Here is an 18810-nt window from a genome sequence, read left to right as displayed (position 1 = left end):
GTTGTGGATACAGGTTTGCCTCAGTCAAACCCCGGTTGAGGAATCAACCTAGTAAGAAAGTAATTGCAAATGCTTGAATGTAAACAATGGAGATGTATACCTTGTAAATTTGCAACTTGTTAATGATGATTGTTTTGCTTCTTGAATGTAACCACAAATGTTATATAAAATGGCATGTAACATTGCAAAACCCTAACACACACACACACATGCTTGCAAATGAATGTTGTAATGTTGGTCCAATGGATGAATGAAGAAGACTTGAATTCTTGAATACTTGATGATGACCTTGAAATCTTGTATCTTCTCCTTATGCTCTCTATTTGTCTTTTCATTTTTCATTTGTCCATGAATGAGGGTATTGAATTCCCTTTTATACATGCCTCAAGGATTAACTTTCAACCATTGAAGGCCGGCAAAGAGGAATAACAAACCCCAAAGACAAGAAATGCATAGGAGATCGGGCAGACCGAACATAGGACCACCCTAAGGGGTGAGGACACGACATTGTCCTGCCCTATTTTGGGGTTCGGACAGGGTCTAAAGTAGACACAAGACATGAAGGAGGAAGAGTTAGGGGTTGGAAATGCATAAATAGGTCCCGATTAAGGAAGGAGATGTCGTTGCCAAGGTGAGGACCCAAAATATGGTTAAAAATGCATGGGTCATAATTTTATGACACTAGATTTAGCCCCCACTTTAGCAAGAGTATGGCTTATGCCACTAATGTCGATAAAGTAGAAGAAAAGAGAGATGAAGGATGAGAGATACGGAGCAAAACCACAAGGAGTATAAGACATCACTAATATTGAGGAGCAAAAATCCACCAATCTTAGAGTCTCAACTCACGCCAACATATGCAAGAGCACACAACACAAAAAGGCACAAAACACACAAAAACAAAGACAAAGCGCAAAAAAACACATGACAAGAACAAGACACAAAACAACAAACTAACTAGCCGAAGAGATCTTGAGCTCAGATGTCTCAAAAACTAATCAGGACACAGAGACCAATGCCCACACATAAACATGAGCGATCACATAAAAGAGCAAAGCTGACATCATCCATGAGCTATCAATAGTAAAACTATGAGTTCATGAGAGGAAGAAGAGAGAGAACATGAATACACACCTTCGTGATCCATGAGAATAAAAGCGAAGAAGAAAGAAATCATGAGCGTCTCACCCCTAAAAATAGGTGATCCATGGAAAGAAGGACATGGAAAATCTTGCCCCTAGAGCTTGCCTAGGTGATCCGTGTAAAGAGAGATAGTGAGAACAATGTTAGTCCCACTCAACCTCATGCGTGTGTGTGCAAGTGAGGTTTGAAGCCCCTCATAGGAGTCTATGCATGAGTACGCTACAACCTATATAGAATGTATAGTACAAGTTTCAAGAAAGGTGTGATATCTCGCTCTAAGAAACTGTACTCTGGTTCCAAGAATAACCCACTGTACAAGAGAAAAGTGATGACATATTTCTCTAAGAGGTTTTCCTCTGGTTCCAAGAATGTCCCACTATACAAGACAAGAAGAAGTGAAGACATCTCTCTCTAAGAGACCGTGCTCTGGTTCCAAGAATGACCCACTGTACAAAAAGTGATGACATCTTGCTCTAAGAGGTTTACCTCTGGTTCCAAGAATGTCCCATTGTTCAATGCATGAGAGAAGTATGGCACAAAGGAGTAGTGTGGGTGCCCCACCCCCCCTTAAGATGTCAACATAGGTTGATGTTGATATCTTAAGAAAAGCGGAACAAGGATACCTACCTTCATCACAAAGAAGATATTCATTATGCAACGATGTCATAAATCCAAGCAAGAGAGGAAATACTCTTCAAGCAAGGATTGTTGATTTTAGACTTTCAAATTAATATAATACTCAGAAAATGGAAATCTATCTTTTCAGATTAATGTTGATTGTTGTTAGTGTTAGGGTTTTCCAAAATTAAGCATAAGTAGAGAAAATGAATAGAATGAACTCACAACACACAAGTACCCTGGGAAAACCTCCTAGGAGGAAAAACCCAGCAAGAAAGATCCTCAGATTTGATTATGTCTTGAGCATAATGTCTTGTTTACAACACTTATCTCTGATTGTTGTCCAAACAACAAGATCCCAAGGTGATGAAGAATGATGCCCTAGTTGTTAGATGACCAAGAACCTAATTAGCAAAAGATGACTTCAACAGGCTGAAGCAACATTATAACCAAATGTCCTTGGATTTCGTCAAAGAGCAGATTCGCCAAGTGTAGAAGGGCAGATCACATTTAGGAGCAGAGCAGATTGCATTTACTGATGATGTATGTAATAATTAATTGAATTACTTCATCGTGAAGTACACGTATATATACCTTTCTCTTGGCAGTAGACCTCTAGGTCGGCTTGCAATAATATATTATTTATTAATTACCTTTTTCTTAGCACGTTTCATTTAGGTGAGAGGCATATTATGAGGCATGAGTTATAGGGTCAACCCTATAGGAGAGTGGTGTGTGAGAAGGGCCCAGCCCTAAAGGGTACACATTACCCTTTCAAGGTAAAAGGGCCTAGCCCTTAAGGGCGGATTCCAATGTTGCCTTAGGCAATTGGAATCCGCTCTTCACCCTAATTAAAACTAACACTCCCTCTTAATTAGGGAGAAGAGAATATAATCAGAATGTCACTAACTTCCATCTTGCACACAAGCAAAGAATGGATTACATAATCAGAACATAGTGGACTTCCATCTTGCACACAAGCATAGAATGGAATTACATAAACAAGATCTTCCATCTTGCACACAAGCAAAGACTGGAGCTACCTTACATTGCCTGCAAAGGGTGGCGAGGATCTTTTCTACCATCTTACATTGCCCGCAAAGGGTGGCGAGGATCTTTTCTACCATCTTACATTGCTCGCAGAGGATGGTAACAATTATTCTTCTCCCTGAGAAGACTACCACCTTACATTGCCCGTAGAGGGTGGTTTATGCAACACAATGCATCACTGAGGTTGAGACTCCCTCTCAACCAAGGTTTCATTTTCTGAAATCCTAAGCATGTTTTGAAGTACACAAACTTCACCTTGGATAGAGGCTTGGTAAGGATATCTGCAATCTAATCATCAATGCTGACATACTTCAGCTGAATAGCACCTCTTTGCACCATATCCCGAATGAAGTGATAATGAGTTTCCACATGTTTTGACCTGTCATGGAACACTAGACTGACAGACATCTTGATACAACTCTGATTATCACAATGAATAACTGTAGGTTCCCAAGGTTGTCCAAACAACCCAACAAGAAGCTTACGAAGCCATACTGCTTCTCTAGAAGCAACACTTGCTGCAATATGCTCAGCTTCAACAATATTTAGTGCAACTGAGGATTGTTTTCTGCAAGCCCAAGAGATCACAACGGATCTTAAGTTAAAACAAATTCCCGAGGTGCTTTTCCTGTCCTTGACACTTACTGCCCAATCTGCATCTGAGTAACCTTCCAAGGTTATTGGAGTCATGAGTGGATGCTTCGGCCCATAACCAACAGTACCTCGCAAGTATCTCAAAATGTGCTTGCAACAACAAGATGAACATGCTTAGGCATGCTCATGAACTAGCTGAGGGCATTCACTGCATAGCATATATCTGGTCTAGTGTTAACTAGATACATCAATGATCCAATCAACTGCCTGTACTTCGATGGATCTGCAAAATCAGAGTTAGCTGCAGAAACACTCAACTTCTTTAAGTTAGATTCCATAGGAGTAGACATAGGTTTACAATCCATCATTCTAAATCTTTTCAAAATATCAATAGTATATTTTCCTTGACTCAGAAAAATTTCGTTAGATCTTTGCCATACTTCTAGACCTAGAAAATAATGCATTATACCTAAATCCTTCATTTCAAATTTTGAAGCTAATTCTTTCTTACATCTAATAATAAGCTCATATTTACCAGTAAGAAATAAATCATCCACATATAGAACCAGAATTAGCATTTCATCATTAGATACCTTAAGGTAAATGTTAGAGTCAACATCATTCTTACAAAACCCTAAACTTAACAAGTACTTATCAATTCTTTCATACCAAGCACGAGGGGCTTGTTTGAGGCCATATAGAGCTTTCTTTAATCTGCAAACATGAGTTTCTCTATCATGAATCTCATAACCCTTAGGTTGTTCAATATAGACTTCTTCCGCAATGACACCATTAAGGAAGACAATCTTAACATCCATTTGATGTAGCTTCCAACCTTTAGCTGCAACAATGGCTATTATAGTTCTAATAGAAGTATATCTAGCAACAGGAGCAAATGTTTCTTCATAATCTATGCCTTCCTTTTGAGAAAAACCACGAGCTACAAATCTAGCTTTATATTTCTCAATACTACCATCAGCATTATGTTTAATTTTAAATAACCACTTAGAAGAGACAACAAACTTACCTTTGGGTCTAGGCACGATGTCCCGAACATCATTCTTGATGATCGACTGATATTCTTCATCCATAGCTAACTTCCAAGCATGTTGGCTCAAGGCTTCTTCAACATTACATGGCTCAACCTCAATGAGATTGCTCATTAATGCAACATAGTTGGAGAATACTTGAGGTCTCTTGCATTCTCTGAAAGTGCCCTTGGGAGCTACAAATCTTTCAGCTTCTTGAATGGTGTTTTCTCACCCAAAGTGGCCTCTTTTTGCTAACAACAATGTCACTAGGTATATTAGTGGGATTCATAGGCTCGGGTGGATCATTATGCTCTTCTTGAGGTGGAGGCTCAACAGACTCCCTCTGAATCTCAGGGTTAGTATCAACATTCATATCTTGATTGTCATTAACTTCATTAATAACAAGAGAACCTTTTGATTTATTAAAGGTAATATCTTCTTCAAAAGTAACATCCCTACTTACCTCAACATACCTTTGACCTGGAATGTAGATCTTGAAGGCCTTGGAGGATTCACTATATCCAACTAGCATGCCTTTCTTCCCGGAAGGTTCCAACTTGGTTCTCTTTTCCTTGGGCACATGAACATATATCGGACTTCCAAAAGTTCTTAAGTGACTGATGTCAGGTTTGGATCTTGTGAAGGCTTCTTTAGGAGTCATATTCTGTAAGGACCCGCTTGTCCTAACCCTAATTAAACTCACAGTTATAATTAGAACTAAATTAACCATTATTACACATGCAAAACCATTGCAAATAATAGATAAGTACTTTGAACAACCATGCATCTCATATTTAACAAGTGAAAACGAAATAAGCATGCAGAACAATGACAAAAGTAAAGTACGCTTGAAGTTTTAATTGACATACAAATCCATAATTAGTTACGATTTCAAGTTAAGTGTGAGCATGTGTAATGCAAACCGTATGCATGAAATTATTACGAATTAAATTAAACATGCAAAAACTCATAATTAAATATAACCATGCATGCATACAAAAAAAGTAAACTAAACTAATTTAAAGAAAGTAAACCATGCATGTTAGTGGGTTAGTATGTTAGTAGCCCTTTTCTCTTCTTTTATTTGTTAGTTACATTGCATGGCGACTTCTTGTCGCTTTACATGTTGTGACCTTATGGGTCTTTTACATATCTTTTTCATGTGACCATCCTAGTCTTTTCAAATTTTTCTGAAATCTCTGACTTTCTTTGTCTCTGGATGTGTCACCTCCGTTTGACCTAGATAACCTCCTCTCGCAAATCGGATGACGGACATATGACCCAGGCGTTTTATCCACCCAACCAAATGAAGCATAAGCTTCCCGATGCTCTTGATAAGCTCCCGTCCCTCACGACGGAGTATCCTAGCAAGCTGGTACCAACTGGCAGTAAAGGAATCATGTGCAATCATGTAGAACTAACAACCCATCCTGGTTGAACTAACTACATGTGTTATGGCAGGGAGAAAATAAATAAATAAATATGATGGCCATCAATACCCTATTGGGGAGGTGAAGAAAATCACCCTTCCCTGGTCAACCCATAACAAGCACTCTCGTTCCATAAATATCCCTCATAGACAGAAAAATAATTAACCCTCCGCGGATTAATGTCAGAATAATATTATTTAAGATATGTTTTAAACTTTCTTAATCTCCTTTTTTCCAAGTTAAATCATTTTCTTTAATCAATTAGAATGTTATTCCAAAAATGAATAATCTCCATTTAATATATATATTTTTTACTATTATTATTTTTGTTAGTAAATTTAACATTCTCAATACTCATCAAAAATATCATTTCCCAAATGATCTTATCCTATATTCTTGAGTAGGGATAAAGAGAAGTCAAAAATAAATTTGGCTCATAGTGGGATTTGAACTCCCAACCCACTAATCCCAAGATAAATTTGATAATTGCAACAAGAATATTAACTTAAGTCTACTGAGAACAATCACAAACTACTTATGGAAAATAAGGCATTCATTTTCATTTTCTAGCATATATCCAGACAAGAAATTAAAAGACCCCAACCCGAGAAGTTACATAAGAGGAAATATAGGATGAATCAAATAAATCTTAATAAATTAAATTGACTATGGCTGGAGAAGAATAAAATAAAATAAAAGAGCAAGGAGGAAGAAAGCATGGCTGGAAGGCAAGACCTGGCAATTTTGTAACCACAATGCCCCTCTCCTTTTTCCTAACTTTATGGTGGCAAGTTGGATGGTTAATTGGTCAGGGAGTGGAGAAGTGGAGCAACCACGCTGGGAGAGAAGACAGTGTGGTGGGGAGTTCTCTCCCACCACATATCTCATTGCCAACACCCCCCCTTTTGATTCTCCCTTGCTCTGTCTACAACAATCACGTGGTGCAGGGGAGGAATGAGGAAGATAGAAAGGGAGACATGAGCAACACCCAAACGCCCCCTCTTTTCTCATATGCTATGCATACCATGAGAAAAGACGTGGGGAGAAAGAGAGAGGAGTGGTAGGTAAGACGCCCCTCAAATTTATTAGCACAAACCAGCCCTCAGCAGAAAAATAATTTGATGATAATCTCAATCTGACGAAAGACTATTAGGGACAAAAAAGAAATTGGAAAAAAAAATATAGGTGGAGTGATTTACAGGTAACCAAAATTATCTCTGTCGCCCTACCCATAAAAAACTTATTCCCTGTAGTGCAACCCTTCAAAATTTATACAAAGAGAAATAATTTGGAAAGATCAATTAAAACTCAAACAAAATGGAAATCACACGAATGAAGAAGCTCAAAAGGAATTGGAATGAATCAAATAAGAGATTTATCGCTATATTTATAAATATTAAATTTTCTAAAAATAAATTTTAACTGATCTCATGATTAAGTTCTAAAAATAAAACCAAATTTTTAATTATAAAATGCATGATTAGAACTCACAAAACAATTCTTAAATTGAATTGTAAATTTGTTAAACATGATTTTTTAAAGATTTAGTTTTAAAGAAAATAATCTATTAATTTGATTATTTAGTTTTCATCATGCCTTGCATGTCATCTATTTTTTTAGCACATTATTTTCCCTAAATTTATTATCTTACTATTTTTTTTAATTTTTAATTTTTATTTTTTATTTTTTATTGATAACCAGGATAATATATTGCTTAAAAAGGAAAATTACATCCAAAAAGTTGTTAAACAACTTGCCACTACATGGGGTCTCACCCCTACAAAACCATCTGAACCCGAAATAGACACCAAACCAACAGGACCATCCACTACAAAAAACCAACCATACATACACACAACCCCCTCAAAACCCGATAGGCCCAAAGGACCTGTCTAACGAAACCATCCTAAGGCCTCTTCCCTTGAGAAGTTCAGAATGCCCTGGCTGGGGCCTGCAACATGCGACCCCCTCCCTCCACCTGGCATTGTTCCTAGCCTGCCACCATGCAACAAATTGTGCTCCACCACCTTCACAGGCTTCTGAGGGGTCTGATGGCGAATCGGTGGCCTCCCATCCTCGTCCAGAGGAGCTTCAAACCGAATTGGGGTCTTCTTCCCATGAATCTTCTCTCTCTCAGTCGGCCCCAACTCACGCACAAAATGCACTACATCCCTCCACCCCTTGCGTTCTCGAGCTGAATTTCTACAGGTCGGGAAGCCGACCAAATCACGAACAGCTGCAGCCCCCCCATTTCCACGCCAATCCTCCACCATGGATCTTCCAACATTTTCAACCCTTCTCCAACAACAGCTCGAGCCACCACGTCTTCCAAACCGCCCAACCATTTAGCTCGCAACACCAAGGACACAACCTACTGCACCTCCTCCGTCGACCTTCCCACTGACAATGCCAACGCAACGAACCACGATGAGATGTCTAGGTTTGTTCAAGGATGACAATCAGACACCAGAAATTCCTCCCCCACCATCAACCGCACTGCCCTCCAAAATACCTCCCCTTCCACACTGAAAACATTCATCAGTCTATTACTCGAAATCAATCCGTAGAATGCTGGCATCTGACTGTCAGTCGACAAGGAAAAATTTGCCTCCATCTTGCCTCACCTCCACACCAAAACCTGCACACACTATCAAAGCCAAAACCAACAATTTCAAAATGCCAGGGAACCAAAATCCAAGGCCTTAAAAAAGCTAGTGCCATCACATGACATAATTACACCACACGAAGTGCATCAAAGCACGAATCGTCACCAAGTCAGCTCACCGATTGCCTCCATCATCACTCCATCGCCACCAAAGCCACTTGCTACAAATTCGTAGATCACAATCCATGAGAAACATTACTTCCCACAAATCCAGTGTTAAAATCAACCTCATCAAAAACAAATCGGGTTCTCTTCCCTCAAATAAAGCAATTCAACCAAAATCATGAGAACATACATTTCATAAGTCCTCAAATAAACTAAAGTTGTTATCCAATGAACCATTTGCTCCCACATTCGAGAGCTTGTCAACCTCTACATTTGCTTCTCTGAGAACGTGTGACACCTTAAAGTCTTCGAACCCCCACAAAAGAAATTTCATTCTTCTAATATATTTGTCTAACCGCCACTCCTCCATTCGACCTCTAACTGTACATAGGAATTTGAAAATCATCAAAGCAAATAGCAAATTAACCTAGCTCAATCACGAAAACTAAAATGCAGTGACAAATCCTAATTACATTCAATAGAGATGCATGAAAAACAAGACATTCAATTCAAATGCAAACCATTGCAAATGTGAATATCTCCTCCAGAAATCTCCATTGTCCTTCTTTCTCCTTCAAATTACGTTGTTTTGTGGATCTCACCTTCAAGTGCATAAGTATAATATGAAAGCAAGATTGACAAGACGAGACAACAACATAAGGGCACTAGAAGCGTGATTGATTCGACCCTTTGATTGAAGAAATTCATCCAATTTATAGATAAATCGGAGAAAAGACAAGATTAGCATGACATTGATATTAGAGGCAATTGATTTCAAAAATGGCACAATTGAGTGGAAAGAAGAAGGTTATGACACCTTCTATGTCATGAATTATGACATATTGCCAATGCAAAGGTTTGCGGACTAGAATCTTATGACATCTTGCTATGCCAATAGTATGACGCATGAGAAATTCATGCTTCCACCGAAGCACAAAAATAGGGAGAAACTAGAGAGAAATTAATTAGGTGGAAATTGAAATTAGGAAATTAGAAAATGAGGAAATTAGGAATTAGGAAAATTAGAAAATGAGGAAATTAGGAAATTGATGAAAATTAGGAAATGAGGAAATTAGGAAATTGATGAAAATTAGGTAAATTAATTAATAATTTTTCATTCATTAATTAATTTATAAAAATAGGAGGAATTAATTAGCCAATTAAATAAATATTTAATTGTGACAAGAAGACTTAGGATAGATAAATAAATTATTAATCCTAGAGGGAAAATGACAAACAAGATTAAATGAATAAATCATAAAACCTTGGAAGATGAATTAGAAATGCAAGGACGACAAGTAGGTCTTGACAAAAGATAATTAATGTCGATTCGATTTAATCATGATTCTGACTGACAAAGGACCAATGCTGATGAATGATTTGATTGATAAATGCGCCAATTGATGAGGAACAATGACTAATTGATCCAAATTGACATGATTGAGAAGGACAACGATCGATGACAAATCGATCACAAAATGACAAGATTGAAAATGACAACGATCGATGACAAATCGATCGCAAAATGACAAGATTAAAAATGACCACGATCGATGACAAATCGATCGCAAGATGACAAGATTGAAAATGACAACGATCGATGACAAATCAATCGCAAGATGATAAGATTGATAAGAGGACAAAACCCTAATTCCATCATCGATTAGGATTGACGATGTCCAAAATGAAATTGAATTGACGATGTCAAAATATGCCAAATGAGCACGCACATTGATGCGACAGGATAAGATCGACCAAAATCATGACTGAAGATTATTATCGACAAGACCAAATTCGAAAGCGAGACAAATGAAGAATGCAGAAGAAGGACTCGATGCTCGCAAATGATAAAGACCAAGTGTGAATCATAGGAGAAATGTTAATGCGACACAAAAAACCCTAAAATAAGGCAATGCGCTAATGTTAAAGTATGACTCCGCAAGCGGTGACCATTTTTAGATGTCTACATTTTGCCCCTCTTTGAGACAATGCGATTTTAAGCGTTGTTTCAAAGAACAATAATGAAAATGCCCTAGACAATGACAATGACATATGCATGCCCCCTCAAGGAATTTGCCGGAAAAATCTAGAAAAGAGGCCAAGTGATCGATAAGAATGACATAAGACGATAGGTTTGAACGGACTGCCAAGACTGACAGAAGAAATGTTAGTAAGCAGAAATTAGATAGAGGACAGTTAGAGATGAAGGAAAACTTGCTTTTACAAATGCACATAAGTAGGTGAGAACCTTTATTTATTGCAGCAAAGCGGATGCAGAGCATCATGGCATTGAAGGCCAGAGCTAGAACGCAACCCCTTTTGCAAAAGACAGACACATCGCACACAAGGAATGAGTGAAGCGTCCTAGGGTGCATACATCAAGGGTCGAGGTCTATGCGGCGTTCACAAAGCGAACGTACTTATCACAGACACCCAATGATATTGTTGCCCCAGTTTGTGACAAACATTCCACAAACAACAAACACAACAAAAAAAGGAACCATGAACCATCTTGGTTACTCTAAATCACTCAGTGACATCATCGAGCAACATAGGAATATGATCGAAGATAAATCAATAAATGATAAGACTCGCTAATTCCAACAAGTCAAACAAACATCTTGATCTTCATTGTCAAAAGTTGAAAGTGTTGATAGGATGATCATGCTGTTTGGTTTCAGGATATGCGGTACCCCGTCTAAGACAGGACACGGTCTGGTTTCGAGCATACCACACCCTGTATAAGACTCATGATAGTGTGCCAAGGACGAATGATATTGATTGTGATTGATTGATATGACAATTTTAATCAGTTTGAATGCCTGGTTTGATTGAAAAAGTTCATCTGTGAATGCGTGATTTCAGTAAAGCATAATGTGTGATTGCGTGTCGTTGGAGGTATGCTCAGTGATCTGTCTATGCACAAAGGGGATATTTTTTGTTTTGCTTTTCGAGTTTTTTACAATTTTTTTTGTGTTCATTTTTTCAGGACTTTATTTGACTTTTTAGGGATTTATTTCAAGACAGTTTTTTTTTATTTTTTAGGGATTATTTCAGGACATTTTTTTTTATTTTTTAGGGATTTTTTCAAGACTTTATTTGATTTTTTTTTTTTGTAATTTTTTCAGGACATTTTTCAATTTTTTTTTTAGATTTTTTCAGGACACTTTTCAATTCGAAAGTTCCAGTGATTGATCATGACAAGGGACACGCACCTAATGCACATCTGAAAGACATATATAGAGACCAGGACCAAAACATATGCACAAGAAACCGGAGTATGCAAGACAATGATGTTGACCAATCACAGGCTTGGAACAGAACCTTGGGTCAGGACAAGGATAGGCGCGATAAACCTATAGAGAGAAAGCATAGCTAGAGGTCGTGATAGATGATGGAGCAGTGATCTTTTTACACATGGCACCTGTTTGCCAGGTTTTCACCATGGTACTTGCCCAAAGTGCCTGTTTGCCAGATTTTCACTAGAGGGCGAATCATTTTTCTTTACTTTTTGTTCTTTTTCTTTTTTTCTTTTTTTTTCACTTTTTTTGTATTTTTTGAGCTTTTTGATTTTTTTGTATTTTTTCAGGATCATAGAATTGCTGATAGAAAATTATGCCCAGTACTTGCCAAGGTGCATGCTATTTACAGGATCGGACAAAGGTTCACCTTCTGGGGTGGCAAGCTGATATGCCCCCGAGCCATAGGCTGCAATAACTATGAAAGGCCCAATCCAATTAGGTTCAAACTTGCCTTGGATGATGTCAATAGATTGTGCATTCTTGGGGTTTGCCTTTAAAACCAGATCTCCCACTTCGAAGTGTCGCCCTTTGACCTTCTTATTATAAGAGCGACGGAGACGGTTTTGATATGCTTGTAAATGTGTCAGGGCTTTCTAACGTTTCTCATCTAACATCTCAAGCTGATGCAACCGAGAGACTCTGTGCATTTCATCATCAATCAGATGTTGCAAGGAAACACGCAAAGAAGGAATCTCCACTTCCAAGGGTAAAATGGCTTCCGCACCATACACCAAGGAATAAGGTGTTGTGCCAATAGGTGTGTGGATAGAAGTGCGATAAGCCCATAGTGCTGGATTTAACTGTACATGCCAATCTCAACCACCGTCATTGGCAACCTTTTTTAGGATCTTGATAATGGTTTTATTTGATGCTTCAGCTTGACCATTACCCTGTGGATAGTATGGACTGGAGAAACGGTGTTGGATGTGAAACTTTTCACAGAGTTCTTTGACATCTTTATTCTTGAATGGACGGCCATTATCTGTGACTATGGCAAGGGGAACCCCATATCGGCATATGATATAATTCAATAGGAATTTTGAAATGTGTACACTAGTAATATAAGTCATGGGGATAGCCTCGATCCATTTTGTAAAATACTCTATGGCTGTAATGATAAACTTGTGTCCATTTGCAGATGTCGGGTGAATCTTGCCAATAAGATCCAATCCCCATTGAGAAAAGGGCCACAGAGATATGACAAAATGAAGCTCTTGTGCTAGCGCATGAATGTAATTTCCATGGATTTGGCATTTGTAGCACTTCTTGACAAAATCATGAACATCCTTTTCCAGAGTGAGCCAATAATACCCAGCACGAATCAACTTTTTGGCTAAGCTCAAACCATTGAAATGGCCCCCACATATACCATCGTGAACCTCGCGTAAAGCTATTTGTGCTTCATCAAAATCCAAACACCTGAGGAGGGTATGGTCAAAGGAACGACGATAAAGGGTGTCGACAATGATGACATATTTGGCTGTCTGTTAGATGAAGGCTCGACGTTGGTTAGCAGAAAGGTTAGGTGGTAAAGTTTGGGATTTCAAATATTGATAGACGTCATTGTACCATGGGGAGTTAGGACCAACAAGAACACACATCACATCCACTGTCAGAATTTCAAAAGAAGGGACAAGCAACTGTTCAACCAAAAATTCACATCTGTCCATATTGTGGTGCAAATTTATCATGGAAGCAATAGTGGCCATCGCATCTGCTGACTTGTTTTGAATTCTGGGAACTTGACTAAAATGGATAGCCGTAAATTTTGTCTTGAAGAAATCTACCATGTGCTTGTAAGGAATAAGCTTTTCATCTTTTGTTTCGTAGTCATCATTCACCTGACAGATGACTAACTGAGAATCTCCATAGACATGCAAATGTGTGATATTCCAGTGGACCGCTACTCGGAGTCCTGTGACCAGAGCTTCATATTCGGCAATGTTATCGGTACAATGGAAAGTTATTCTGTAGGATTTAGGAATAGCATCACCTTGAGGGGTGACAAACAATATACCTACTCCGGACCCGAACTTGGTATGAGATCCATCAAAATATAACTTCCATTCATTAGAAGACGTGAGAGCAAAGACCGATTCATCCGAAAAATCTGTCAACATGGGATGATCATCATAAATAGGAGCCTCTGCAAGTTGATCCGCTATGACTTGTCCTTTTATCGCCTTTCGCTCCATGTACTCAATATCAAACTCACTGAGGATCATAACCCACTTTGCTAGGTGACCTGTCAAAGCTGCCCTACTAAGCAAGTACTTCAAGGGATCAATTTTTGCAACTAACAATGTTTGATGATTTAACATATAATATCAAAGCTTCTGTGTTGCAAAGACCACTGCTAAGCATGCCCATTCAATAGTGGAATAATTCAGCTCATAGCCTTCTAGTGTCCGACTGATATAATAAATAGCCCGTTCTTTGCCTTTCTCATCCTGTTGGGCTAAGAGAACTCCCAGTACCGTTTCAGTTGCAGAAATATACAATATGAATGGTTTTCCATCTATAGGAGGCATCAAAATAGGTGGCGACAGCAGATAATCCTTGAGAGTTTGAAATGTTGATTAACATTGCTCAGTCCATTTAAAAGTGACACCTTTATGCAATTAATGCTGAAAAGGATGACATTTGTCTGCCAATTGAGCTATAAACCGACGAATTGACTGTAGCTTTCCTTGCAGACTTCTTAGTTGACGGATATTGGACAGAGGAGGCATATCCATTATTGCTTTAACCTTAGCAGGATCGACTTCGATGCATCTGTGAGAAACAATGTACCCTAGTAATTTGCCGGTTGTGACACCAAAGACACACTTCTTGGGGTTGAGTCTGAGCTTGTAGGTCTCCATTCGATCAAAAATTGGGCCCAGGATGGCTAGATGACTATCTCTAGTGACAGATTTGCATAATAAGTCATCAACATAGTCCTCCATCAAAGTATGCATAAAATCATGAAAAATTGTCGTCATAGCTCTTTGATATGTTGCGCTAGCATTTTTAAGACCAAAGGGCATCACATTCCAGCAGTAAGTACCCCAAGAACATGTGAATGTTGTCTTATGTTGATCTTCAGGAGCAATGTGAATTTGGTTATAGCCGGAGAAACCGTCCATCAATGAGAGCATCTCATATCCAGCAGTCATGTCAACTATGATGTCTATATTTGGCAGTGGAAAATCATCTTTAGGGCATGCTTTATCGAGATCCCTAAAATCAGTACAGATTCTGATGCCCCCAGTTACTTTACTAACTGGTACCAAATTTGAAATCCAGTCTGCATAATCAATGGGTCTGATAAAGCCCACATCTAGTAATTTTTTCAGTTCTACCTTGACCAAAAGAGCCACCTGGGGATGCATCTTTCTGAGTTTCTGTTTGACAGGCTTGGCATCTGATTTTAATGGCAAGTGATGAAGGACTAATTATGGATCAAGGTCGGGCATATCTGCATAGGACCATGCAAAACTGATCTTCTTCTCAAGAAAGAAATTTACAAAATCTATCTTTTCCTGTTTTGATAGAGAAGCAGCGAAATGAATGACCTTAGGGTTGTCAGGTGTACCCAAATTGATTTCTTCGATCATTTCCACAAGCAATGTTGATTTATCTTGACTTGACGAGGGTACGTCCAATCTTCCACCTTTGGGCGCCTTAGAGAGGTTTTCACCCACAGGTACATCTTTTATTTTTACTTTTTCATGATCGGAGAGTGCCTTACGGTTTTCACTCAAAGACCTGTCTTTTTGATTTTGTACTTTTTCTTTTCTTTTTTCATTTTTATGACTGGAAGATGGAGTTGACTCCCCAAAATATGTTGTAGAATCTAAATCAATAGCAAATCCTGCCTTATGATCACCTTGTGGTATGCCTTCTCAGAGTCCCAAAAATTCGGCAATTGCTTCGTCATTTTGAAAACAATCCAATGTAAGTGGTTCTTGTTGGTCATGTTGGATAAGCTGTGGATAGACCAGGGGCATGTCATCATCGGTTTGAAAGAGAGAAAGGGCGGAGATAGTAAAGATGTAAACATCCATGGTATCACTGTCTGAATTGTTCGTATCTGATTCGGAGCTTGGGTCCCATAATGACTCTATCCAAGCGTTAGGACATGTTTTAGGAGGGGGAGTTATTTTATGTTTGTCTTCCATAGGCAAATCATCAGGGTCAAGGAAAACATTGTCAAGGGCATAGGAACTAGAGGAAAAGGAACTCCACTCCCATTCATTGGAATCAGTTTCGGGTCGGGTATCCTCAGGGGTTGTTTCATCATCAGAATCACACCCCTTTCCACACGTGGTCACTTTGGTAGACGAGGGTCCAATTCGCAATGGTACAAAACCTAACCCTAAAGTTGGAGGTCGCATCTTGGCTATAATAGGTTCTAGCCTTCCTTTTTTGTCAGGGCCTAAGCCACTGCAGCCATCATATCCTTTCTTTTGCAACATAGTAAATCCTTTGTCGTACCGCTCCACTGGCAACCTGATAGGTGGGGTCTCAGTTGGATCCTTATAAAGCCAATCTATGACATCATCGTCTAAAGTTTCTTTGTCAAGTTCACCCCATCTTGTAAATGTAGTGGGGGGCTGATACTGAATGACCATCTTAGGTTCCTTTTGCAACAAATGTGGTTTGCCATGTGATTTTGGAGATATTGGTAAATTCCCAATAAGGAATGTTTGAGCCATTGAATACTCTCCGCATCCTTGGTCTTGTATCTTCAATTTTCCTTTGACAACATCTAACAATTCATTAGGATCCACATAACTATGAGAGTGGGCCTCTCTATTGACTGGGACTTGTTGCTGCGAGGAATCCTTTAGAGTAGCACAAAATTGAAATGGATTAGGATCTCTTAGAATTGTTATCTCAGTTCCATTGTAAGGATATTTTAAACATTGATGATAAGTGGATGGAACTGCTTTCATTGCGTGGATCCACGGACGACCAAGAATCATATTGTAAGGGAGATCGAGGTCTAAGACCTGCAGGAAAGTGTTTTCTGTCACTGGACCGACTCTGATAGGGAATGTAATTATCCCTTTAGATGGGCGCTCAGCATCATCATATGCTTTGATTGTTATTCTTCTGGAAGCATCAATGTCATTTTCTGTATAACCAAGACCAATGACCACTCTCAAGGTACAGATGTTAAGACCCGCTCCGCCATCTATCAAGACTCGTCGGATTTTGCAATTATGGACAAAGACTTCAAGATGTAAAGGATCATTATGAGGGAGCTTATCAGGTGAAATATCATTATCAGAAAATGCAATGTGTTGGGAAACAACTAGATGTCCAATTCGGGCTTGAAACTGGTCAACATCAATGTCTGTTGGGACAGTGGACTCAATTAAAGCTTTCTCTAGGACTGCGCAATGCATGGGCAACATTTTCAATAGTTCAAGGATTGATATTTATGCAGGTGTCTTTCCCAGATGATCTAGGAGATTATACTGACTCGCAGGGGTTGATTTGGGAGGAACTGCAGGAGCTCCTTTTAGGACTATTTTGGATCGACGAGTGGTGACTGCGCAAGAAGGATCTTGTCCCTTTATTCTTAGGGTGGAAACATACTCATTTGATGCTCGAAAACAATTGATAACATTGTTATAACTAGTATTTGCATAATTTGCTATTTGGGTAGAGTTTGAAGGAGATGCTTTACCCTTGTCATGATCAAGCAAAGGAGTTTTGAAAATTGTATGATCAATGTTAGAGGTCACGTTGGGCGGGTCTACCTCAATTACTCCTTGATCTAACAAATCTTGAATCATATGTTTCAATTGAAAACATGATGCAGTTTTATGTCCTTTTGACCGATGGTATTCACAATATGCATTATCATTCCACCAATGCAGCTTTACCAATGGTTCTGCCTTGATATCTGGTAACTTGATAAATTTTGCTTGTATTAATTGTTTCATTATTGACTCAATAGGCTCTCCCAATGGTGTAAACTGTCGAGGAGGCCCATCCCTTGATCGGAAAGGTTTTCGTTGCTGGTTTTGTTGCTGACCTTGTTGTTGATTGTATTGTTGAGTGTATTGTTGAGTATGTTGTTGGTATTGCGACTGTTGAGTAACATTGCTCGCTGGTGTTTGATTTTGTTCCATAGTTGACATATTAGGAGCACTCAATTTCTTGATTGTGAATGGGGGTTGATTTGCATTCACTGCTCTTATGTCAACAACTCCATCATTAGTGACATTCTTGTTTTTGTACAAAAATCTATTTCTGTCCCCTGAATTGTTTGTATTGTCACTGTCTTTGTTGAGCTTAATGATTCCCTTAGCTACAAGAGTGGTTTCAATGTTCATCCATTTCTTAATGAGTTTCTCAATGGTACTAGGACTTTTCAATTTGAGTTCATACATCATTTCTGGGACCAGATTTTGAATAAATAAGTTCACTTGTTGTTCTTCAGGTATATCTAGGGAAGAACGACTATACAAGCTTCGCCATCGTTGCAAGAACGTCACTAATGGTTCGCCTTGCTTTTGCTTGGTGTTGCATAAATCTGACATGGTCACGTCACTATCAATGTTGAATGCGAAGTGAGATATAAACTTTTGAGCCAATTCCGACCAAGTCTTTATATTCCCTGGCAGATGCGAATACCAATCCATGGCTTGTCCCGTGAGACTTCGTGCAAATAAGCGCATTAAATATGTTTCCTCATAACTCACTTCAGTACATGCCGCAAAAAATGCTCGAATATGGTCTTTTGGATTGCCATTCCCTTTATATTTCTCAAAATTAGGTGCCTCAAAATGCTTAGGGAAGGGAGGCATGTACAAGCTCTTGTCAAATGGATTAGGACATAAATCTTGATCTGTGTACAACTTCTTTGTTCCTTT

Source organism: Cryptomeria japonica, chromosome 3 (genome assembly GCF_030272615.1).
Source record: "Cryptomeria japonica chromosome 3, Sugi_1.0, whole genome shotgun sequence".
Classification (NCBI taxonomy): domain Eukaryota; kingdom Viridiplantae; phylum Streptophyta; class Pinopsida; order Cupressales; family Cupressaceae; genus Cryptomeria; species Cryptomeria japonica.
The sequence above is the reverse complement of the archived record's forward strand: the minus strand, read 5'-3'. Positions refer to the sequence as shown.